This window comes from Equus przewalskii, chromosome 22, assembly GCF_037783145.1.
Source record: "Equus przewalskii isolate Varuska chromosome 22, EquPr2, whole genome shotgun sequence".
NCBI lineage: Eukaryota > Metazoa > Chordata > Mammalia > Perissodactyla > Equidae > Equus > Equus przewalskii.
Window position 1 is genome coordinate 38,745,801 of NC_091852.1, and position 9,062 is coordinate 38,754,862.

At 37.4% G+C, this 9,062-nt stretch overlaps 1 long non-coding RNA gene across 1 annotated transcript in view; it reads right to left on the reverse strand.

The window, feature by feature from the left end:
- Positions 1–5,144: 5,144 nt before the first annotated feature.
- The window catches only part of LOC139078392 (uncharacterized), a 37,775-nt gene continuing 33,857 nt past the window's right edge, over positions 5,145–9,062 (reverse strand). The window contains exon 2 of the long non-coding RNA XR_011531316.1: positions 5,145–6,910. This is a non-coding gene — a long non-coding RNA (uncharacterized lncRNA). The remainder of the gene's footprint in view (positions 6,911–9,062) is intronic.

The following is a 9,062-nucleotide window of genomic DNA, read 5'->3' on the forward strand; positions in this document are numbered from 1 at the left end:
AGAAAATCACACACTGATGGGAAAAGAAAAGGTGCATTTATGTGTGGTGAGGAGGGGGGTGGTAGGAAGCTGAGGGCATGAAAAAACAGGCAATAGGTCCAAAGATTTTGTAATTTATTGAGAACTAAGTACAGGCACAGCCATTTTTTTAAATATGAAAAGGAGTGATAAATTTTCTGAAAGTCAAATTTTACGTTAGACAGATTTGTGGTTTTTTAAATTATCAAAAGATAAATAACTAAGACCATCGGTTCTCAGAGTCAATGGAACAAAGATGTTGCAAGTTGAAGCCAGACGATCTACTGCTAAAATCAAATAATAGGAAGCGTTTCCCAACACATATACAAATAAGTTAATGGATGGAGCTTTTTAAATAGTAAGCATTCTCCTCATAAATTGGTCTTAAACTATGAGTGAGCAATGATTTATCTTGACTTCTCAAGGTGGTATCTGATTTGCCCATAATATATAATTAAGTTTGTCATACCAATAATTCATGGTGTTCTTTTAATAACACCATGACTCCTGGATGTTCTTTCCCTTAAAGATGTTAGAAAACAATAGACTAAGGCCATTGATCTCTTGGCAGATAAGCAAAGTTAAGCTTAAACAAATAAAGAGAAAGGAGTCCAGACATGCTTCTGGGCTTCAAACAAAAATGAGGACACTAGATGTGGTCGTGGAAAAGAAGGACACTGCATAGAAGACAATGTGGATATCTTTGGCAGTTTTTTCAAAGGAGGAAGTTTCAGTAAGCATTACACAGTTAATTCCGAGACTTTTCTGAAAGGCAGTGCTGTCATTAATTATTCTTTATGTTCCTCCCAAAAGAAACTTGATTTTTAAGCACTTGTTATTTCTTTAAAATCTAGGTAATGAGGGTTTCAAGTGACCATACACTCTATTTAAACACTGAAAAGACTGTCTGTCATTTTAACAAATATTTATTGAGTGCCTGTCAATGATAGCAGTGCAATCTAGATACTCCTCATCTGATTCCTTAGAGGTTGGTTTTGAATGTTATATTACACTGTTTTTCTAAATTATCATTCCTCGTGCCCTTTTTGAGAGAAAGAATATGTTAGCTTTTAGATTCTTCTCCTAAGAAGAGCTGGAGAATAAACCCACAGACCAAAACATATTAATGAGGAATTACAAATATTAGCTAAAGGCAAGAGAAATGCCAGTGAAGACTTTGTATATCAGCACGCTGCTTTATTACTATTTTTAAAAACTCAGTCCATTAATGTTTAAAAAAATTAAAGAAGGCCAAAATAAAGGAATGCTTAAGTCCGATTCTGGCTACAACCATAAAAGGATGTTTTCAGGAGCACATGAAGAAAAGTATAAGATGAGATTATTAGAAACTGGGGCTATTTATGCTATGGGCATAACGTCATGTACTGAGATATTCAGAATTATGTAACTTTGGATTTAAATCAAAAGTTCAAAGATCTTGGGGATTTCACAAGATATTAGACTTGATTCCTTTCATCTAGGAAGTACTTCTTTTTTTCTCATGACCTCTCTAACTCATTTATTCAACAAATCACTGAACTTCGAATTCATTTGTAGGGTGGGTGTGAAAAGAACCTGGCCTAGGGGCTGGCCCAGTGGCATAGTAGTTAAATTCAGGGGCTCCGCTTCAGTGGCCCAGGGTTTGCAGGTTTGGATCCTGGGCACGGACCTGCTCAGTGCTCATCAAGCTATGCTGTGGCAGCATCCCACAGACAAAATAGAGGAAGATTGCCACAGATGCTAGCTCAGCGATAATCTTCTTCAAGCAAAAAGAGGAGGATTAGCAACAGTTGTTAGCTCAGGGCCAATCTTCCTCATCAAAAAAGAAGAAGAACCTGGTCTAAAGTAGAACATGAAATTCAGAGAGCTAGCCTCATGTGTGCTCCAAACAGAGTTTATCCAAAATTCTTGGAAGAAACAAGATAAGGGATGATAAAAGAGAAGGTAAACACCAGAAATTGGGAATTTACATGGGCTCTATTATGAAAAGGTGAGGAAGAGGAGAGATAAGGAATTCCTAAGGTTTAAGCCTTTCTGGAACATCAGCATACCTAAATCTGATGTGTGTGAGAAAGTCCTGTAAATCAGTGGTTTGAAGGACAAAGTACATTATGACAAAGAGGAGAAACAGAAAAAGGGAAAAACAAGAATTGGGGTTATGATGTTTTTTACTCAATAAAATTAGTGTTTGTGTGAGTTTGGTTAGGATATATGATAGTAGGAAAATAATTCTAAATTTGTAAGTGTGTGTGGATATATAAGTGGTATTCAGTGATGGCATTTGGTGAGTTAGGCAGACACTGCTCACACCCTTTATGAAGAGGGCTCCACAATGCCTACAACCTAGGCAGCCATGATTTGTAGCAGGCTAGAGGTGATGGGACCAGAGGTGGTACGTGACCCAAGGCTGCCTCTGCTAGGACCCTATGATGTGGGCTGGTACAAAAGGAGAGCTGGGCCCATCAGCTTCTCACTCTTGGGAATTCGAATTGGGATAGATACATGGCGAGTCGGCTACAATTAACAGTGGGAGGTGAAGCTGAAAGGTTGTGATGCAGAGACAGAGTTCATAAAAGCAAGTGGTAGTACCCAGAAGAGCCCTTTCTAAGCCAAGCCTAGGAGTAAGAACAGAAAAGTGAATTGAAGAAGAAAATGGACTCTCAGAGGGGAGTAGGGAAGCAACGAGCAATAGATATATAGAAATGACAGGTGGAGAAAGGAGCCTACCCTTAGAGCTGCTTTGGTTCTTGACATCTAGTTCCAGTCATGAATCCTTACACTACACCCCTTCTCTTTGAGGTAACCTGTGTGAGTCTCTGATCCTTAAAGTCAATAGATCTTAACCACAGCAGCTCATATAATAAAGCACTTCTGGAAAGGCTGAGCTGGGAAATGAGCCCTCACATAGCAAAAGGGACTGTAATACATGCAGCCATTTCACAGATGTGTGTGCACGTGCATGTGTATGTTATTACAACTTATTAAAAGCTTACCTCTTGGAAGTACTTTGCACACTGAACAGAACAATTGATAATCATCGTGACAGATATTCATCAAATGTATTGTATGTACGAGGTTTTGTACTAGGTACCGTGAAGATACACAAAGAAATAAGATACGTACTCTGTCCTTCCAAAGCACTCTTACGAGGATCTGGCTAAACTTACCACACCTCTTCCTTGGAATGGGTTTCCTTCACCATTTCCTGTCCAAACTAGCTTCCCTTGTTAAGTTTCCACACACAAAAAAAAGTATTTCCCTATTATAATCAAACTTGCAATGGCTTATCTTTTTTCTAAGACTGCAAGCCATGGGAGGGTACTGACTATGTACCTGATACATGGTATGTAGTTAATAAATATTGAATGATGAATAAATAACTGAAAAAAAATCTAGGTCATGACCTAGAAAGTTGGGTAAAGGATTTCTGTAATTCTGAAAATACTGATAGAGCTTTTGTATCCAGTGAAGGTAACGATGCAAAGAAGAGTCACGTATTTCAGAATAATTAAAGCACTATATAATTATTTTATATGTATTAAATTTAGGGAAAATATTCATCTAAAGACTTTAATTTTAAATGGTGAGTTTTCTCTTATTTTTCGGTTTGTGGCCCTGCCACAAACTACACTTGCTTCCTTTGTTTTGACCTCTTTTTCATTCTCAAGTGCTGATCCTTCTTTCAAGTAGATTACACCTTGACCTCCTTCCCAAGATAACCTTCTCTCTCTCCCCGGACAATCCAGCAACAGACCCAACCTAACTTTTTATGAGTCATCTCCAAAGCCCAGTTTATGGGTCCCATAAACAGTTTTAGAAATTAGGAAACGTTCGCAAGTAGAAAGGTAGGTGAGAAAATATGGGCAGAGATGATTCTTGGTCACAAAAATTCCATGAATGCTTTTCTGTAAATTATTTCAGTGGCCAGGTAATTAATTTGGAATCAGCAAGTCAAAGCACTCATTTTTTTGCAAAGTTAAGCAATTAGATATATTTCCAAAATATGCCAACTATGAAGGTGGCCTGCTTCCCAGCAACTACATCATCTCCCTGCAATGCCATCCCAGTTTTGTTTCCTCATGCTTGCTTGATGATTCTCCTCAGTACAGATCTTCTAAATTTTGAATTCCAAATTTAGCAAATTATCTTTGCTGACATTTTTCTAATTTGCTTTACTCATGCCATTACGTAGGCTTTGTAAGGCAAATGCTCGCACTGTTATTCTGATAGGAGTTGAGACTTCGAAAGTTCTCTAGGCTTTTTAAGAGGGGGTATCTGCCTTTGTTGCATGCAAACCGATAATGTGCCTGCTCTGCCAATGGGGCCTCTTATCTCCAAAGAGGACACACACCTATCCTCAAATACTCATTCAGGTTGGCTAATCAACTTACAGAAAGATTTTCTTATCATTTACCATGTGGGCTTTGCCTTCAAAGACATAAGATGCAATGTCTTTACATAGGGGAGATACTAATAATTCTTGATAGCAACTAAATATATGACCATATATGCAATGCATGGACAAAGTCGATTAATCCTCACTTAAAACTAAATTTTTTTTCATCCAAGAATAATATATGAACTTTTCAACTTGCACCGTGCATTGACAAAAGTTTAGGAAACATCTAACCTGTTCCAAAAAGCTTTCCCCTGCTCCTTCACAGCAGGATCTTGCTCATCCGAATTCTGTTTCCCAAAGTTTGGTATTTGGGGAGCACTTTCATAATTTTTGTCATATTCACTTACCATAAATTTATTTACATTTTATTTAAATTAACTTTTAAAACATTAAAGCAAATTTACTTTTAAAAGGAAACCCTAATGTGTATTTTAAAATGTACATTAAACAAATACATAAAATATTTATATAGAATAAAAACATCATCTAAATTTCAGTGAAACTAAAAGGAGTACTTTGGTTTAAATGTGACTTTGAGACACGTGTTGCTGGAATAGGAAATCCACTGTAGTGCATGCTCCAGAGTTTCCACTTTTTTTGCACCTGCATTCCTAGATGAGAACAGCTGAAAGAAGACGGGCCCAACAGACAATCTCCTGTCCGTCTAGTTGCTACAAAAAGAATAGTAAATAATTAGAACCCTAGGAATTAAAACTTTACAGCCAGGTTTAGGATAAAATATTTCAATTTTATTAAAATTTCAATCACTCCAAAAGCAAACTTTTGTAGGGGTAAGGGAGAGACGGAGGTTTGGAAGGACTTTATAAACATTATCTTAGGACCTTGTATAACTTCTTACCATTTTCGAAGCAGTTTCATATACCTTATCTAATTTGAATCTCATAATAAGCCAATAAGATGGAAAGCAGGTAAATGAGTCACAGAATCGTTATTAACATTTGAAGACCTATAAGCCATTACTAGCCTTTTAAACAGCAGAACAGAAGCTGCACCTTTCCTCAAGATAAAATTAACTAAAATATCACATTTCTTCTCTTTTGACTGCAATTGGTTAACAAATAAGTGGTTCAGGCTGGTTGAGAACAAAGTTCTGCCTTTTATCCAGAACTTATTATTTCTTTCTCATATTTATATTAGACGATAACAACACAAAGCAATAAAACATTGAAATAAATTTTAAATTACTACTAAAAATCAGCAATGATTTTCATTTTGTAGATTACCTTCCAGTTGGCCTAATGCTGGGTTTTCATGGCTGTATTTTGCTTTGCCCACTTTTCTTTCTAAAATATCATAGTCTCTCGTATTATCCCCAATTTACAAACAAGGTAACAGATTAAATGATCTTTCCAAAGTCGTGCACAGAGTCAGAAAATGACAGGACTGGCACTAGCCTAGATCTTTTTGCATTTCATTCTGGAACTCTTCCTACTACACCATACTAACTCACAAAGGAAAAGATGTCCCAATTAAAGAAAAATCCACAAAAATCTAAACTTAAGAAATAGATCAATTAAGATGTGATCTTTTAGTTTACAGAAAGATTTACCACCGTAGGAGTCTCATAAATGTTGAAAATTCCCCTTCTGCATAATTAGACCCAGTCTCTAGCCTCAAGGAGCTCATATATCATTTACAATTTGTCAGGCATCTTAGAGAAGAATGTATATTTAGAAGTAAAGGATTTGGGTCAATATCAAATCAATCAGAAAAGAAAATAAAACATCTTGGAACTTGTAATGTGAACCAGTGGAGAAAAGATGATTGAAGTTAAAAACAACTCTGCAGAAGCACATTGGCAGCCCATAGTGCTCCTGTGTGTAGTTATATGGGCTGTTTATATAAGAAACCTCAGAGTATAAAGCACAATTACAAAACACTGTTCCAGTTTTCCATAAGCACAGATGCAGTGGGAAAGCAGGCTGCTTTCAAGACCATGCCCAAGTTCCATATTGGGAATTGTGTAAGATTTTTAAAAACCTGCCCTCTGACTTAGGACCTAAGACGAATATTCTGAAAGTGTAGTTTACTGTCAAACAGCATCAAAATAAGGTGCTTGTTAAAAGTGAAGATTCTTGAGTCTCAGTCAAGACCGATTAAATCAGAATGTCTAGGGGATGGTTTGGGATCTGCATTTTTTAACAAGGTCTCCAGGTGATTGATAACGCAACACTAAAGTCTGAAAACAACTGACTTAGAGAAAATATTGGATACTTTAGAATATTAATTCCTTAGTCTCTCATTTTGATGTTCCTAAGTCCCAACTTTTGCTTTTCCGCCCTTGATCACTTGGAATCAAAAAAGAAGGTTCAGGTTTTTAGCAAATTACAGTAAAACACATTAAGATGTGGAGGATTGATCCAAGTGAGCTCAGTGTTCATGTCCATTATGGGTCCAGCTCATCAACCGTATTGAGGTTTAAGGTGCAGTGGATATCTCTGTCAACGGATGGAGATGGGGGTCAATGGAACTCTGAAAAAGGTGAAAGCAGACCAAACAAGCTGTTGAAACAAGTTTTTAGAACAAAGTTACAGGCGAAAAAAAGTATTAAATAACAGAGGTTCTTATAATAAGCTGTGTGTCCTGGCCTATTGACTCTGCACCAATTATTTTTACTAGCAAGATAGAGAATGAATAAGGCATGTGGATTTCAATTTCCAGCTATAGCTATTGTGTGGGTTCTTAAAACTCTTCATGGGCAATACCAGCTTATGCAATGACCCTCCAGAGCTGGTGCTCTATGTATTTATTTCCGGCTGATAACTTTAAGAATTGAAAGAACAAAGCAAGGTGATGAATATACAAACAATCAAGACTGAAATAATAGATCTGTAGCTACTTTAAAAAGTAGCATGGGGCCGGCTCCGTGGCCGAGTGGTTAAGTTGGTGCGCTCCACTGCGGCAGCCCAGGGTTCGGATCCTGGGCGCGGACACGGCACCACTCATCAGGCCACGTTGAGGCTGCGTCCCACATCCCACAACTAGAAGGACCGGCAACTAAGATATTCAACTGCGTACAGGAGGGGGTTGGGGAGATAAAGCAGGGGGGGAAAAAAAAGAGATTGGCAACAGTTGTTAGCCCAGGTGCCAAGCCTTAAAAAAAAAAAAAAAAGTAGCATAATATTGCTTAAGGTACTTAGTTATCATATTGAGTTTTAAATGATGTCTTTAAACTAATCATCCTGAAGTATAACCGGAATATGTATAAAACTTTTAGACTAAAACTGCCATACTTTTGTTCTACATAGTTTTGTTAAATTAAGAGCTCAGATTAATATACTCTAAGAGGTATGACATAAAGGTATAATGAACACTTTCTGAATGTTATAGTACCAAGAGTAACAATAAATAATGAGGGTCAAGAGTAGTGGTTATTTTTATTTCTTGGAAAAGCATTAAAATTAAAATTAAATTCAGTTTATTAGAAGCAAAACTTGTTATTAAAGTTTCAGTGCTAAAAACATGACCATGAAATAGTATGTATTAAATATTCTTATTCTGTAAAGTGAGTCTCTATGGCTGCTTTTCAAAGAAAGAGATCTACAGACAAGGAGTAACTCCAGAAATAAAGGAAGGTAGAACCAACCAGACAGGAGAATTTGAGATGCTCAACAGTTAACTCCTTGGCCTCTCAAGATCTCTGTCCTCACACGGAATTCCACATGTGGTGTATACTTCCACACATTCCATGTCAGATTACCTGTTTCTAAAACTAAAGAAAAATTAACTTTTTTTTCCTTAGTAGTAAAATAATTAAAATGTGTTGAGTGTCTACTCCTACATATACATCAGGAATTTTATAGACACTAACTTTTTAGATATGAAGTAAGAATCATCTGGCTAAAAAATATCGTTTTTTTAATCTCAAGAATCCTGGGGGTTAGTATTACTATCCTCATTTTGCAATTGAGAAAAATCATGGCTCAAAGGGTAAATGATTTTGTCCAAGAACACGCAGACAGGTGACACCACTGGTGAGATCTGAACATAGGTTTTATTTTGAAGCCCATGCTTTGCCCACTATGATAGGCCTTCCGTGAATCTGTGGACTCAATGACGTATACATTGTGACTGCTTTAAGGAGCCATGTGTGCAGGCCCAGCACAGCTGTTTATTTCCTTATTGTTACTTGTGAGTCAGGGGTTAACCAAAACCATTTGTACTGGGGAAAATATAATTATTTGACATCTCTCTTGGATGATAAAAGTCAGGGTGGAGTTTCAAAAATATGTACTGAGGCCCTACTATGTGTCAGGCTCTGGGGATACAGTGGTTGAACAAGATAAACAAGGTCCCTAACCCCAAAGGAGCTTACATTCTAATGTGGAACACAAAGGCACTAAACAAGTCAACAAATGTCTTTCACGTGGTGACCAATGTTTTGAAAAAATAAAGCAGGGTACAGGGAGCTACTTCAGATAGTGTGGTCAAGGAAGGCTTCTCTGGGGAGCTGTCCTCACTGAGACCCAAATGATGAGCAAGAGGCAGACAAGCTAAGAGGCAGGAATATCCAGGGTGTGTTGAAGGAACAGACAGCAAGGCCAGTGTGGTTAAAATGGAGTGACTCAGAGCATGGGAAGAGAGAGGTCAGGGAGGTGAGCAGGGCCATGTCATGGAAACCCAC